This window comes from Trachymyrmex cornetzi, unplaced genomic scaffold (genome assembly GCF_001594075.2).
Source record: "Trachymyrmex cornetzi isolate Tcor2-1 unplaced genomic scaffold, Tcor1.1 scaffold138, whole genome shotgun sequence".
Classification (NCBI taxonomy): domain Eukaryota; kingdom Metazoa; phylum Arthropoda; class Insecta; order Hymenoptera; family Formicidae; genus Trachymyrmex; species Trachymyrmex cornetzi.
Genome location: NW_017295960.1, coordinates 1,920,486 through 1,937,737, shown reverse-complemented (window position 1 = coordinate 1,937,737; position 17,252 = coordinate 1,920,486). Strand labels below are relative to the sequence as shown.

Below are 17,252 nucleotides of genomic sequence, written 5' to 3'. Positions count from 1 at the left end.
GGAGGGGGGGGGGGGGGGGGGGGAATATATATTCTTGACGTTGCAAACAGATGCTATAGATTTGGTTGCTATCCAGTCTGGTTGTGCAAAATCCATTGCGAAAGAGCTTTTCTATGTACGAGCACCTCATTAATGTGTCCTCGCTCACCTACGCAATTTTCCTCTCTAAAACGTGTCTCCTTTCAAAACCAGCCGTTTTTCCTTTTTATCTTACTCTGCACAATGTAGCTTTGACGCAACTAATGTTTTCTAATCAAAGAGTAGATATATTTACAAAGAGTATATTTACATTTTACTTCATCGCGCAGTTTCATTTAGAACAAAAAATTTTTTAATTAAAGACTGAAAATTAATTGATTGATTTAAAAAATAATATATGCATATAATAAAAAGTACTATTGAAAAATCTACGTTAAATTTAACACATTTCACGCGTCTCAAATGGTTCACTTAAAATAATGTAGACATTAGTTTGACACACAAGATGAATATCTTAGAAAATAACATAAATATTATTTTAAAAATAAGCACAAAAATAAACGGACACCGTTCGTAAACAAACTGTGGAAGTATATTTTTTCAGTAAAATAAAAATTTGTAATATATTTGATTAATACCTATTTTATTCATTCATTTAAAAATTTACGTTTTAAAATACACTATTTCTACGTTATTTATTCATTTATTCATACATTATTTCGATACTAAGAAATATTAAATATTAATTAATTCAAACTACTTAAATAACCTTATGTTAAATTAATACTGGAATAAATGTTAAAAATTTAATACAAAATTTTAACAAGGCTTGAATGGACTGTTTCCAACACAAATACGAAATATTTTTTACTGTGTAAATTTTCCGATTTTGTCTACATTTTATAGCCTATACATTCTGCTTGTTCTGTCTTTAAATATTTACTTATTTACAAGATATATAAATTATGTACCGACATGAAAAATTAAAGTCAAGCTGAATTAAAACTCGTGCTATAAAATATACGGAAATTTACAGTGAGGTGCTAGTTCTTCGTGTGCACGCGTGAATCACAAACGCGGCATGCATAATTTACGCACGATGATCGTGTTAAGTAACTTACGGATGACGCAGGGCACAAAAAAAAAGAAAAAGGATCGGTCGACTTTAGTCGGGGTCCAGTAACCTCGTGACCACGTAAGCTGCAGCATTCTTTACGCGTCGATCGGTTCGCTCGTTAAGAAAATTATAGTGTTGCTTTTCCGTAGCTAGGAACAATTTCTGATCTATGTCTTCCTAAAAGTTACACGTAACACAATCTAGAATAGAAATTATAGTTCCCTAGTGTTTTATAGATCCAATTATTAGCTGTAGCAGTTTCTAACCGAGACTTTTCTCACATACATTATCGTCTTTCATTACATCCAAACGCGGAAGCACACCGACGTTACAATGTATCCCTATTATATAAAACAACGGCAACTAATTAGTGTAATTCTAAGGTAAACCGCTAATTCATTGTGGCACATCATTATATTGTTCTTCGCAAATCGCGAGACATGATATTTTGTCAGTTTTTTTGAAAATAGATGGGGATGTTGCATAATGACAATTATATTATCATTGCTTTTATGTAGGCAGGGCGGAAAAAAATTTAATGATCATTGAAAGTTACTCAATATCGTTTTGTTATGTCATTTTAGGAAGGTATAACTTTGTAGAACAAAATTACATCTTTCGTCAGACACTTTTTCGCTTTTTACCGAGAAGTAGGCAGAAAGAAGTATATTTAAAGTTTCAAATGAAGTTTATGTCAAATTACAAAGCTGCAGAAAAAAAAACATTACGGTTGCCACAATCAGAAATAATGATAATTTTCGCTCATCAGTACATTTGGTTGTGATAACCGTAAGATGGATATACCTTAACCGTTAAGATATGCCAATCTAACGGTTATTACAATCGTACTATAGTTCTTATAATAAAAAAATGTATTGACGGGCAACTTTTGGTCGTGGCGATCGTAGCCATTTTTTCCGTGTGTCAATCTGACTTTTGTTTCAAGAATTAAACAAAGTAAAAAAGTCTATTTTCTGTGGTTAAACTAGCGTATACTTTTGTAACTTAAATTAAGATAGGTGTATATATTTGATATTTGGCGAAAGTCAAAGAAAAAGTTCTAGTACAGTTTAATGTAGAAATAAAAAATAGATCTAAAATAAATCGGCGAGTATAGAAAAAGAATGAGTCATCAAATGTATCAACACTATAAATAAAAACTGTTTAATTTTAATTTTAGTGAAAAACCAACAAAATTATTTTTGGAAATTTAAATATGACGTCAATCACTAATATTTTTGAAACATTTCTAATTCCTGAAATGCTTATTCATTAAAAAAACTTAAATTTCGAATTTAAATTCATATCCTTTCTACACTCAAAGTTAATAAAAAAAAGTAAATTTTATAATATGCCGCGCCGCTACAGATACTTTATTTATCTTAGATTATGTTTAACAATAATTGCTCCTATTTATGATAAACAATTTATAAGATAATTTGACAAAACACTTCAAAAACACTGAAGAATTAAAATATTACTTATTAAAACATTTCTTTTGGTTTGTTCTTCGTAGCCATTTAAAAATCTCATCAAGAAAGCTTTTACATATATTTTGACGGCATATATAATAGCATTCCATTTTTTTTTAATTTTGAAAGAGACAAGTCCTTATAGATTTGTGCCCTTTTTGCTTATTTTCAAGGGTCTACTTTAGACCCTTAAAAGCTGAAACAAGTGCCCTATTTGCACTGGAAATGTAACCATTTCGAGATCAATGAGAAGGAAAAATTAATTTCAAAAAATTGGATTCGTTCTCATTTTACATTCACCAATTCAAATGTAGGGCACTATAATTTTAAAAGACATAAAAATGTAATAAAATTATTAAAATGTATTAATAAATCGTAAATGTAATAAATATCCTACAATCATAAATGGATACAAATGTGATGGAAAAACAGTATCGGTGCGCGCCGTTCAGGACCAACTGATGGGCTTACAGACGATGATTGGACGGTCGCGATGACTTTAGAAACGAGTCTGAATCATCCACGGCCAGTGAAACTTGATGTGATTTTGCAACGCGTCCTTTTTTTATCAAATTTTTATCGGACAGCTGACTTTCCTTGTATCACGATTGCCAGTCTCTGTGAGGGAAGCTGCGACTTTCTAAACCGTTCGTGACACTCGCGTCACGAAGTGGTGGATGAGCATCGCCATCGAGGATATACAACGTTAGACCTCTTTCGGATCTCTGCAGTGTGTCGCAGATTACAACCAAACCAGGCATTTTCAACATAATACAATAATAATCTTGATGCAAATGTTAATGATCACGAAAAAAACAGAGTGGGTGATTCAGCAAAGCTATATAACTTGCTACGCGAATTCAATCATAATTAAACAAATTTGATGGTTTAACAAAGCAATTATGTCTGTAAATAATCATTAGTATTATGCTAATTCAGCTAATTCTTTATTACAACGAAAATTGCTAATGTAACAAGTTTTCTTCGTTATAGTAGCAAAAGCATGTGCCACTTTAGCTAGCATGTTTTGTTAAAAATTTTCATCTATATGTATTATGTATATTAGATTGATTTTCGTAGAAAGTTATCTTTGCTGTATTAATAAATTAATCGTGCTATTACAACAAATATAATCATCTATAATCGCTAATATTATTCAACTGTACAACTTTGTTAATTTAACATAGAAAAATGACTATCCGCGTATTACGGCTGTAGGCTTGCTGAATCAGTGAAGTTTTTAGTTGTTTTAATAAATCTTCTTTTTCCATATCTTCTTCATCTCGCTCAGATTTATGGATGTTATTATAATAAGTCCAGATTCTGAATCTAATGGAAATTTTTTCCAACAAATGCAAATGAGCGATGTTTTATAGCCCATCAGAATTGAATGGAAGAATTCCGGAATTCCGGAATTACGTACTGGCTACTCCTTCACGTGATGTATATTAATGATAAATTTAACTCGTATGGAAATAAACTTTAATGTAATTAAGGCATTATATAATCAATTACGTACGAATGAATAATACAGTGCAAAATTTTGTACAATATACTTGTGATATAACTTCGGGAGGATCTCCGAAGTTATGTCACGAATATATTATGAGGAACCATTAAATTTGCATACGATATTGCACACTGCATTAATAAAAATGCTAAAGCTATCAATATTACAACCATAGAATTACATTTTTTTTTTTTTAAAGAAACTGAACTAAGAGATATTGGCGATGAAAGTACGATGGACTTTTGATGAATAAGACTCTAGAAGCAAAAGTCACGGCTTTGTTCTCAGCAACTAATCGATATGGTACATTAATCGAGAAGAAAGTTGTTCCAGAATCGACTCATTAGTCCGGTTATTCTTATTCGGAGAATGGCAAGACATGTGTATCGCCTAAGGACTGCCCGCCGTATGCGAAGAAGAGTTCTGCTTCGTCAAAGATACGATCTTGAAGTTCAAAATAACGCCTTTAGAAATTTAATACTGGAAAATAATTATTAATTACTTATTTTGAGTGTTCTATTGTTCATTACTTTTAATACTCAAAGTAAGTAATTAATTATTATCTTTCAGTATTAAATTAGATTTTTGTGAGGATGGGCATATTTTTATTTATCGCAAAGGGAAATACCACGAAATCGCCATTTTGCGCCTAATTATCTTTTATTTTTTTTAAACTACTAATTATTCGTCATCTTTTTTTGTAATTTTTCTATCTCTGAATCGCTGGGACATTTAATTTAATATTGATATTATCTTTTTAACATTTTTACATAAAAAGAGCATATAAGAATTCAGCTGAAATATCGGTCAATTATTTAAGGAATTCATAGGTAAAAACTTTCGATCTCTTCTACGATTTAAATACATTCTGCAGCTTATATGTACTTGCTTGTATGTACAAATTTAATTAAAAGTTTCGAATTATCTGATCTTATCTGTTATAAATACTAACTGCTCTTTGCATCATGAATGTTAATTATATAGCCCTCAGGTATCATAACATCTTGCGTGTGTACATAAACATTAAACGTTTTGCACTTGCAATACGAAGACTAATTCACGACATCGGGAATATACTGATTAAGGCTATATGTCTCGCGGCATAACCACAAGTAATATCACGAATATCGACCGACATGATTTATATAATCATAAATCTATTATTATGCATAATGGAATAGTGATAGCATTAGATTTTATATTTCTTTTTTCTAGAGAACCTATATAACTGATAATTCCACTTTTTATAAATTGGTTATCGATTTCATCAATTACTCTTTACCTTTTATCTTGATCGATTTAGAGAGAGAGAGAGAGAGAGAGAGAGAAGACTCAATTAAAGAAATCGTGAGTTTCTCTCCAAAGATACATTTAATTTAATTTAATTTAATTTTGTTATAAATTGTACATATTTATCTGGAAACTCGCTTCGTTTTGCATCATCACTTTTACTTTATTACATTTTTTTATCATGTGATAATTGTTTACAGCTAATTTACAGCAAAGAGCTTCGTGTGACAAGGAAAAATTCAATAGAGACGTACTGTGAGCACACCGTTTTCTTTTCTTTATTTTTTTAGGTAATCGTCAAGAAGACAATGTGTATTCGATGTGTTTGGCTAACACTTGCGGTTTGTGGTGATCTGTGAAGGTATTCACATTGTACCTTCAAATGACGAAGATTAATACATTCGCGGTTGAAAGCAGATGTTCTCTAGCCATTTACCTTGCCACTTTCGCAAAGGAATCGATATCTTAACGGACCGTACCTATAATTCAAGCGTACGCAGTACTACAGCAATTTGTTTCGTACTTACTAGTTATGTTGTAACAAGCTGCGACGTAACAATTCGTCCGATATATACTACTTGTGCGACAGTCGTTAAAGTAATCATAATGATCGTTAAGTTATGGAGAAACGTTTGTGTCCTAAACAGCATAAAATATTTGTGATATGACATAAAATCTTTCGCTTACAAAATATAATTGCAAAAGACAAAAATTTGCCACATTTCTTCTTACAAATCAAGGAAGATATTGAATATTGAATCTCATAAGAATATAAATATTAAAATGAGTAGAAATAGAATGTAAATTAACGGTAAGAAAAGTTTGAATTGTTAATAATTAAAGAAAATGTGTAGAAAGTGTAAAAAAATAGTTGCAGAAAAATCCGTTTGTTATTTTTCTTCTCTTTTATATGAACATTTTAAACACACAATGGATATCTGCACATGAAGTATGGTGAAAATAAAAATTGATTCTCGGTTTTTATTTTTCGGCGAAGTATTACATTTTCCGCTTGGAAAAGAATAAAAATATCACTGAAAATGTCATTGAAAAAAGGTCTAAAAATATAGACTGATCAAATTTTATTTAGCGTATTGCTGCAATATTAATTGTAAGTAAATATTACTAACAATAATAATAGTATTAATAATAACCAACTGTTTGGTAAGCATTAGAAAAGTAATATAATAATACTTTTAAAAGTAAAATTAGCGTTTAGCAAATTTTAGTTCTATTAACTTTTAAACATTTGATTGAAATTATTTCATTAAAACTTTAGCAATTATTACCTTGATTATATAGACTTGATTATTATTACTTTTTTTCAGTGATAGACTCGGCTCATAATTGATTTTTATTTTAAGACTGAAGTAATACCAATACTAACATGGCTGTGTAATCAGCTTAAATATTAAGATTAATTGTACTTAAGACAGTCTTAAATATAAGACCCGACTACGAGTACCAGAGTGTCGAATTTCCATTTCAATTCGAGGACCCTCAAGAAACCTGTGTGCTAATTTGCCGAAATGTCCATCGCGCAGTCTCAGCTACAACAATCTCTTCTACTTGGGCGAGTAATCGCAGACAACTCAAAACTGTCGACCGTCCACCTGTCTGACCTGGCGTCATGCTTTCCCGGTATTCGCCGCCGTCGCCATTCACGCGAACAGAAACGAGAATGAGAATGAGTATGAGAATGAGAACTGTAGGTGTAGGATAACGACATCACGGAGGTGCGAGAGTGTACGTAGACGAGCGTACACGAGCGTGTGTGCGCGCGGACCACATCGCCGCCGTCGTGACCGTTAGCTGGCCGGCTTTACGTCCCAGCCGGACTCTCTTCCAGAAGTCTTATACAGTTTGTCCGAGGTGGACTTTTGTTAACGGCAAACGCCGTCGTGTCCGTCGACGTATCCTGCATACTGCGGGCCGCGTCTGGATTCTGGGGAATCCGACCGCAAAAACGAGCCGGGCGCGAATCAAGTCCGCAATAGGAAAGAGTTGCAGGGCTTTGAACGCGCCACGCCAGGTCAAGTCGATAATTACGGTGACTTATTCCTAAATCTAATTAAATAAGTAAAATCCTATACTCGGCCAAAGCGAATCTCAGTGCTTAAATATTTCTCTATGAATTTATATGTATGTCTGATTCTGCAAACTGCTCGCAGAAATCCTGTTGTTGAAAGGCAGTCATGAGAATCAGATATGCGTATAAATTTACACAGAAATATTTAACCACTAAGATTTGCTTTGACCGAATATATTACAGGAATTCTCTTATTTAATCAGATTTATTCTCATCGTCTTCAAATTCTTATCATATTGTTTATTCTTAATTAATTCCAAACCAGTTTATAACTGTTAGAAGTCTATGCATTAATTTCTGAAATTTTCTTGCGCAGTTTACTTGAGATAAATCCCACACAAAACACAAGTCATCGTAACATCAAAATTACGTTAAAAATAATTGCAAATTTGATTATTAAAAGTTACTTTTCAATTAATTACGTATCATTTTGACATCATTTTAATATTATTGTGATTATTGTTCTGTTTGAATCAATATATTGTCTTTACATAAAACTAAATTTGTCGGTAGTTTCTGTAAAATTTCGTTCATTAGTACATTAAACATTAGAATTCTAATTAAAAAGGAATTTCCCGTAAAATATTATTAAAATAAAGAGCAAAATTGAGTTTTAAAAAGATAAATAAATCTAAAAGATAATTATCTAAAATAAAAAACATTTCTTTTATAATAAAAGATGTATGATCATCATATCGATTATCCTCTTGTGTCGAGTATCGACCGACGAGATTCGACCAATGAGTATTTGGTGGGATAATCGCGATTTTGTTCCACTTCACTAATAATTCTCATCGCCGAGAGAGAGAACTCACTCGATACTCAAATAAGAAATGCGCTCGTGACTCATATTGAGGACCTAAAAAGCGGTGATAGCAATCTCGAGTTTCGGCCTTTAATTACGCGTCTCAATTGGGTGAGCTTCGCTTAGCTTCTTCGTAATGACAGATGTCACGCAAAATTACTTCCATTAAAATCGTATCTGTATTTGACACAGTTCTTTATTTTACTTATTTTTTACTCTCATTGAACTATTACCGTTAGCCTTACAATACTATATTTTACTTTCGTGCATGGAAAAAACGATTCTGTGCTAACATATTTAAAAATTTAACTAAATACACACAGATTTAAAAATAATTTTGTTAAACTATCAAAATAATTATGTAAAAATTTCAAGCACGGTGAGCAATACAGCAAAAACATTAACGTTGTAGTAACTAGTTTGAGAGTCGTATATAATTATTTTATTTTGGTCTTACATTATTATTTTAATGATTCAATAAAATTTCAAATCTGTATTTAATTTCTAAATATTTCAGCAAAACCTTTTACGTACCAAACAATTTTATATAAATATATACATATATATATATATTCAATATGTATATGCAAGTATGGTACAGTTGTAAAGAACAGAGTACCGTTCTTTAGCATGTGCCATATGTAGAACGCTATGCGCATTGGTATCAAAACTCTTGACTTTCTATATTTACACTCTCATGTACCTTGATAATCTACACTTGTGCTTTTAAATTATTTTAAAGCCGGCAGCACAATTCAGCAAGTTTCATAAAACTTTATTTAATCATCTTTCTCTATTATTTAAATGTCAAACAGTAGGTACACATACTTTAATGCGAAATTAATTAAAGAACTTAGAACAAAATGAATAACGTTATCAATTTTTTAAGTGCGTCTCAGTTAAAAAATGTGGCAAAAAATCGAAAGTTATACGTTATTTAAGAAAGTCTTCGTAGGCTTATGAGCCTTCGACGATAATTTCATTCTCGTGTTAACTACCGATGACAATAACGATAATAATGACTTCACAATAACAACATTAATCTCCTTCCTTCTGCTTTGCTTCACACAATAAACTCCCATTGACGTGTCAACCTTAACTCGTTACCCACATAAAATGTCGAAATCCTATGATAGCACGAAGTGTACAATCATGTACGCTTTCCACGCGTCTCTCTTTGTGTGCAAGATCGTTGCAATTATCTTAGTTATCTTAAAAGCGCAAAGTTTATCTCACAAGGAAACATGACGATTTCGCGAGGAAAAGGTCGATTTCCATTGGCTGTAGAATTTGATGACAAAAAAATATTTCTTATCAATAGACAGAATATAAAACATTAAAACATACACAGTGACAAAATATTCAATTTTAATAAATATTTGTTTGAATAGTTCTAAATAAATATTTAATTACTAAGTAAATGTTTACTAGTACTATTCAAAGAAATATGTATTAAGATTTAGTAATTTTTTTTTAGTGCATATATTAACATGTTAAAAATAAAGAGAACCTTCTCTAAATCTATCGTTTAGAAAATCACGGAGAAGCACGTATAAGTGAAAGGAGAATTCAAAGGTGATGTGGATCATTAGGAGGGTACTAAAAAAAAATTTGCTTTGCGTAAAAACGTGTTTGGTATTGGGAGTATGTGTGTAACAAAATATAGTACTAATATAAATATATTTAAAAAATGTAAACGCATATCCGCGCGATCGTTTATGTAATCGTACATTACTTCAACATACCGCAGTTAAAAAATGTTAAAATGTCAGGAAACTTTCTCGGTACGATATGAAGCATATTTCGAAACAATCATTTATGAACCTCAAATCCTCCCGGTGAGAGGTAATGTACGTAAAGTATTTTTTTCATAGTTGATGTGAAAAACGTAAATAACAGGTGTAAATATTCCAACATCAGTTTCACGTGTTTCAAATAAAATAACATTTCATTGATTCTAGGATTTAAATTACTAGAACTATTAACTCATAAAAAAATAAAATCAATCAATGATCGAGATCAGTTAATTATCAATTAATTTGAAACTCATCATGGTAAAAATAATTTCCCGTAGTTATTTAATTACGACATGTAACAAAATTTCATTAATTCTACGATATAATTTATTATTAATATCACTAATAATTAAAATAGGTTGTTTGGCACTTTTGAAAATGGCTTTTCTATTCATTTTTCATCTCTTAAATATAGAATTTTGTTTTTATTATAGAATTATAAATGTAGAAGCGTATTTTACTAGCAAAATCTTCTTAATATTTTCTTAAATATTATTTCTTTTTATTAAAATTATTTTTATCAAATATAAAATTTGATCTTAAATTAATCTGCATTACTAATATTATCCATATTTATTTAAGTGCCTCCTAATTCTTGTTATAATACATCCGAAAGTATTCCGTCTTCACTTGTAAAAGATTGATAAGCATCGTTCTACTCGAGTGATTCTCGTTCTTCTCACCATTCAAGATTATGAGGAAACTTGCGGAACAGGACGAAAGCAATCGAAATAGGGACACGTAACTATAAACATGATGAGCTGTCTAGCAGTTTTGAAGATACTTGCAAAACGCGGTCATATCGTGATGATGAAGAAAAAGATCGTTCAACGATGCGCCGGTTCGATCCGATTTGCTTGTTTCGATCAACTAGTTTCCATAAATTCGGCGAATTGCTTGCCACCCATAAATCGAACATACTTTTGTAAAAATGTATCTAAACATTTTTATTAAAAAAATGACAAAATTTATCGACAAAGATCTGTCGTTAAGATTTACTCTTAAAATTTAAGTTTCAAATTTTCAAATGAGAAAAATTTTGTATTAAGTAATTTATATTGTGTAACAAATCCATCGAATCTTATATGTAAGCTTACAAATTTTTTTTGCGAAATTGTAAGCATCGTGAAAATTGTTTTCAGGTGCAAAATCGAGCGGATCCGTTAGCTACAACTCTCAGGATACAGCACTTTGCACCTATAAACTTTCACGAGCGACCCTTTACTTATCTCGCTGATAAATCGTGCGACGGAGACGTCGTATGAGATGTAGGATAACGCGAGAATATATTTATCTCATATCTTAACAAATTATTATTTGTTTATGTCTCTAACACGGATATTAAATTACAAATTAACAGTGGTGAAATGGAGAAATTAAGAAAGTGTCACGAGCAATTAAGAAGAAAATCTAAAGCAAAGAATAAACATACCGCCAAATAATTTACATCCTAAAACTACATTAAAAAATTTTTCGTTAAATTAAGCTGAATAATAACTGACTAATGACAAACTTGTCTAATTCACATTCTTTATAGGAATATCGTTTCTAATTACGCACTTTCTTCATTAACTTCATCATATGTTGGTATAAAAGTAATAATATTGTGTTCACCTTTCTAGCCATTATTAACGTAATTATATGACACATCAGAGACGTTTTCACTATCTAAAAATTAATAAGGAATGGTATGTAACTTTCGATCTTGAGAATATAGCACTGCACTTTTCGAATCTTTCAGTTTGAAACTTAAACATATAAGTAATATATGTTACAATTTTTTAATTGGATATTAAAAAATTGCAACATATATTACTTGAAATTTTACTGACGAGAACATTGACATGCAGTTCTTTAGAAAATTTGTTATTAAGACTAACATCAAGTGTAGAAGTCTGCATTAAATGCGCTTAGAATTATATATAATTAGATAATTATACGTTTAATTTTTTTATAGTGCAAAGGAACTAAGAATTAAATCGATTTTAATTCCTTCCAAAATACTTTCAAAATTAGAATAAAACACCTAATATTATCTCTATAAATCACGAATTGAATAACATACGTTAGAGTTAAAGTAACTTTCAATCACATTAAGTAACAAAAGCTCGTAAATTGCTGGCGTAACACCTATTTTTCTCTCGACGTATTCTCGTGTCCAAAACGGAGAATGTTCTAACAAAGACAGGAATTTCCCGAGCTCGCGTTAATCATTATGTCATATCTTCGGCGAGTTAGCACTGTTATTTCGAATCAAAGACTCAGATTTTCCCATCTCTGATATATCACAGATATAAAGTCTTAATTCCGTGAATGTGTACACGCGCGCATTGATAAAATCAGGACTTGAAACCGGTATAATAGTGGAGAGTTCAATGCTCGATGTCGCACAGAAAGATACACTTCACGTCTTACATTTCCATCAATTTAAAGATTGGGATATACATATAATGCTGATCATTAATTTATAAATATTTATAGAAAATTTATAAAATTTTACAAAGAAAGATAATATAAAAATTCAATGCAAAAATTTCTTTCGGTTACAAATAAAACGTTGAAAACATAATAAGAGAAGTAAACAGAATTAAAGAAAGAATGATTTTACTGAAGTATCTAAAAATTTAGTTAGATACAAATCTAAAAATAATTTTGTTGAACCATCAGAATAATTATGTAGGACACTCAAACTAGTTGCTAGAATGTTAAAACTTTTTACAATATTGTCGTCAACGTTTCAGCGTTCTATATAATTATTTTGATAATCCAACAAATTTATTATATTCATATTTGTATCTTAGTTTTGTTGAAGTATCTAAATTTTTGATAGCAAAACTATTTTTTCGTGGACGCGTACTTTATAAATTGTGAACTTCAATTCTATTCGCGCATTGAAATTCTCAAATAAAAATTCTTTATTTTTAACAGAGGAAGAATATCCAATCGTTTCTTTGCTGAAGTTAGTATACTGAAGTCGAAATGTGAACTCGTATAGTCCTTGAATAAATAAATGTCGTACTTACTGAAGAAGCAGCGGTCCTCGAAGATGTAATGAGGTTTCAAAGCTGACAATCTTCCTCTTCCTGCTTTGTCGCTTCTTCTGCTGGCTCAGGACTTACCTAGGGACAAGGTGCGAGAAGAGCCCTTGAGTGCCGGACGACGATGACAACGATAACGACAAGAGAAAGAATCCCTGATGGCAGTGATGCTGGCCGACGAATTGAAAATACGAGGAAGGAATGACTGACGGTTTCACGATGAGCCGGTATATAGTCGGCCCACATTCCCTAGTGGTACGAGTAACCTAAATTTCTCCCACCAGAACGAGACATCATCCTCATCAGGTAGACGTTGAATCCTCCGCAGGTGGGATATACAGCCCCACCTGTGCGTGCTCTGTCGTCGACGTGCACAGTGTACACGGTTAGACTCGTACACACCGATTCGTAAGGCGATGGTATTATCGTCCCCTTCGTCATGCCCCCGCTCCAAGTCGAGACCGACCGACCAACTGATACTCGTCGTCGTTTCGAAAACTCCTCTTCTTCGCCCCGGCAATACGATCCTCGAGAGCGCAAACCCGTAGCGAGGAAAGAAAAATATTGAATGACGATCGCTCTGGTTCGCGTTGTAAATGTCAATTATGCAATTACAGTACGTTTTATCGATACCGTCGTTGTTGGCCAAATATTTATTTAACAGTATTATTGACATTCTTCTTCTTCTTCTTTCTGCTCACCGGATGGTTTTTCGATTCACAGCTACAGATTGCAGTAGTATTTTTTCATCAAACCAAAAGGCCCAGTAGAATTGCTTCTTTGGGGAGAAGGGAAGCACCGCTTCTTATTATTATTATAAGAATAATATATCTTTAACTTCCGTTAGTAATTGTCATTAAAAAAATGTGCTGAATAAATTAGCATGATATACGTTTGAACAATCAGTAGTCTCGTCTATTAGAATAGGTTTCCTTCTGCTTTTGTCTACATAAAGTGTGACGATATTTTGAAATCTGGATACAACGTGACAATGGACATCCGGCAAAATTTGACCGTGTATTTGTTATGCAATCATCTGAAATTAAGACCGGAAAGTTGAAGGAAACGTGACATGAAGCGCAAAGAAGCGCAGTGGGTTTGCATTCCGGACAGTTGGGAAAGAACGAGTTTCCCAGAGCAACTTAATTGAATGAAAGACCTTCTAAGAACATCCCGAAGGAATTCTGAGTCTCCCCTCCCTCTCTCTCTCCCTCCCTCTCTCCCTCCCCTCTCTCTCTCCCTCTCTCCTTAACAATTCTATTATAGGGACAAATTCTATAACTACTCGCTTAATTCTATCGTTAATTCTATCGCCATGTATTTTATAAACTTTTAGTTTTTCTTAATTCTTATATCTTGCTATATTAAAGGGATCCTAAAGATCGAAGCCCGAACTCCGACGAAATCACCAGAAGTCGCTGATATTTTTCCAGCACACCGACAAGTTTTTATATACTACCATACCAATATCTCACACAACCTATGATACACGCACGTTCGTGTCAATTTTCGTATAACAAATTCGTCGCGATAAAGCGTCTAAGTCTAATTATAAGAACTCGACATTATTTATTCGTACAAGCTATTGTTTGTAGATTACTATTTCGTAAGTACAAGTTGCGAAACTTTCGTAACAAGCAAATGTTGTCACGAATTGGCAGCTTGAGACTCCATGTTACACTAAAAAATGGTAAAAAATATATCAATTTCAAAATTTTTGGTCTTTCTCGGCATAAACTTCACCTCACAAACACGTATTAATGCGTATACTTTAATCCTGTAAAAGGATTTTCAAATCTGTGAAAGAGAAAAAAAGTATTTGTGTTATACAAAAATTACATGATTTAGTTGGTAATACAGATGGCTTTAGAATCCTCTTAATGCGGACACGAAGTCTCGACACGTTCTGCGCTTACACACACACATGAGCACACACTCATTAACTCTTAAATAATACACGTCTTATACGTTTATAGCTTGTATTAATTAAAAATTTTTGGTTTTTTATGTATACCTAATCCATTTTATGAATCTCTTTATATTAGGTGTTAAACTTAATTCCTGCCGTTTTTCGTCTCCAAAATTGATTTGTTTCGAAGGGAAATACCTTAATCAAAGTATTATTAATAAAGTATTATTAATTAGTAATAAAGTAGAAAATGGAGGAAATTACTTTTATTAAGGTATTCATTCATTTTCCCTTCGAAACAAATCAATTTTGGAGACGAAAAACGGCAGGAATTAAGTTTAACATCTAATATATTGTTGGGCACTTGAGGGGAATATGTAGAAAGTATAATATAAACAAACCTCTCTGATATAAATATCGATTTTCTCCCTCTCTCTTTCTCTGATAAGTCTTCGACTTCTATTTTACGCGTTCGGCAGTCGCCGCCTTTCGATTTATCACGAGAATTTCTACATGGTTGTCTGAGGGAATGACTGTTATCTCGCTGTCGAGTAATTCGAAAGGCCGTGCCTCGTGACACCAAAACTACTTACACAGCTGGGACTATAAAGCGGTGTAGTGACTACGCAAGTATTCAACAGTCAATGACAATTCCCAGAGAATCACTTCAATCGCGTGTTCTATCGATCGACGCTCAAGCGACTACAATGTCCTCATGTTTCTTCAAGACCTCTTCGCGATGACGGGGTGGCGTCAGCTTTTAAGTCACACTTATCGTATCCCTGACAAAATAAAAATTGGAGTCGAATGTAAGGGGAAAGTGACAGAAACGTAAATGAAGCTATAAAACTTCTAGGAGATGAAAATTGAGACAATGAAACTTTTACATTTCCCCAAGTAACAAACTGACGTTATTTTAATGTCGATAATTAGTCATTTTAAATTATTGATGTCATGTGACCTATTTAAGATGTAATAATGACGTCATCTTTTTGACAAATTAATGACATCATTTATTTATGACGTCTTTACAATGTCATACTTAATGACGTCGAATAAATGGCCAATTATTGACGTAACATTATCAGTGATCAATTAATAACGTCATATATTTATTCCATTAATAGTACGAAAATAATGATGTATTTTTGATTACGCAGTTTGCGACATTGTGTGAGTGATAAGAAATATAAGAATTCACGTCATTTTTACGATGTTTAGACATCAAGGAGCTTGTAGTCCAGGAACTTGCATCACTTTTTTCTGTCAAATCTGATTAAAGTTGATTCACTTTTTTTTCTACTATATTTGTGCTGCATATCCACAAAATGATTCCTGCCGGTGCACCAATGAAACAACGCTTGACAGTAGCGTCTCAATTATGTAAAAGAAAATAATATGAACGTTATAGATGATTAAAGTTGAAACTTTTTATACTAATTATGGACACTGTAAAATGAAGAAAAATGATCTCCTGCCTCTCTTACTTATAGAACGGCATACTCCTGCCACTCATATAAACAGGTGAAAAAAATTGAGTCGATTGACAGAGATGATTACAAATAAAAATTTTTTTTCTAGTAGTTTATATCGTGAACTTGAAAAAAAAACTTTTGCTTCCAATCATCTGGCGGGACAGAGCCCCGGCTGGAGCAAGCAAAGATCCTGCGCAAAGAATTGCATGAAAGGGATTAGTGTAATTGTATATTGAGCTGTTGTATCTTAAGCTGCAAAAAAATTGTTTTTCAATCTAAGTAATCATAGATTTTGTATGTAAAATAGGACTTCTTTTGAATTAATTAAACATTTTAAGGCTTCTCTGAGTACTCACTCCAGCCATACATCGTGACATCATAAACGAGAGAAGTGTTATAAGTGACACGTTGATTTTTCTTGCGTGCTATTTATAAATAAAGAGAATTTGGATGAAATAAAATGATGAGATCGCTTTAAAACATTTGTAAAAATGGACGAAGACTCTCCTTAAATATTATCTCGGCCGGGAGTCGCGCACAAACCTAGATCTCTCCAATTATTACGAAGAATATTCCTAAATCCTCAGTGGTTTAAAGGCTTAGGACGTACGAAATACAAGAGATCCGGGTTTGACTCCCGGCCGAAGTAATATTTTTTGCAATAAATTTATTAACAGTTTTTCAACATATTAACATCTTTATAATATGATACCTGATTAAGCACCAAGTTATTAAAAATTGCTTGTCAATTTAATTCGCGATTATTAAAGTA

General features: G+C 32.3%; 1 protein-coding gene across 1 annotated transcript in view; it reads right to left on the bottom strand.

The window, feature by feature from the left end:
- Window positions 1-13,319, bottom strand: part of CTL5 (C-type lectin 5) — a 30,240-nt gene extending 16,921 nt beyond the window's left edge. The window contains exon 1 of the mRNA XM_018522666.1: window positions 13,082-13,319. The gene's annotated coding sequence lies outside the window, so the exon portion shown is untranslated. The remainder of the gene's footprint in view (window positions 1-13,081) is intronic.
- Window positions 13,320-17,252: the final 3,933 nt, after the last annotated feature.